Source organism: Mesitornis unicolor, unplaced genomic scaffold (assembly GCF_000695765.1).
Source record: "Mesitornis unicolor isolate BGI_N332 unplaced genomic scaffold, ASM69576v1 scaffold34116, whole genome shotgun sequence".
In the NCBI taxonomy this organism is placed as follows: domain Eukaryota; kingdom Metazoa; phylum Chordata; class Aves; order Mesitornithiformes; family Mesitornithidae; genus Mesitornis; species Mesitornis unicolor.
The window spans coordinates 1-398 of NW_010189455.1; positions in this window are offsets into that span (position 1 = coordinate 1).

A 398-nucleotide genomic window follows, 5' to 3' on the forward strand; every position below is an offset into this window, starting at 1 on the left:
CACTTTCAGGCAACTGCGTGTAGGATTTTGGGTGTATTCAGGGCTTTTTCAGGAAGAGAAACTGTTCTCTGGCTTTCAGGGTAGCTGTGTGTTGCTTTGTATTGATGCCTCGAATAAACTGTGCTGATGGTGGATGTATCTAGAGACAAAAGTAGCTTTATTCTCTTGTCTGAACACCTTTCCAGGGCCTGGCTTTGACCCTGCCTTGCACTCACCTTATCCTCAACCCATTTTCTAATACTCTTTGCAGGTAATTAAGTGATAGTACCGAGCTCTGCTTGCTTAATTGCTCTCTTCCTTTAATAATGATTATATTCTAGCAAAGGCAGGGGTGGAGATCAGCCCAGTGGGGTGTTCTGACTTGGGTTTGTGGGACGGTGTTTGCTTCTGGGGCATGG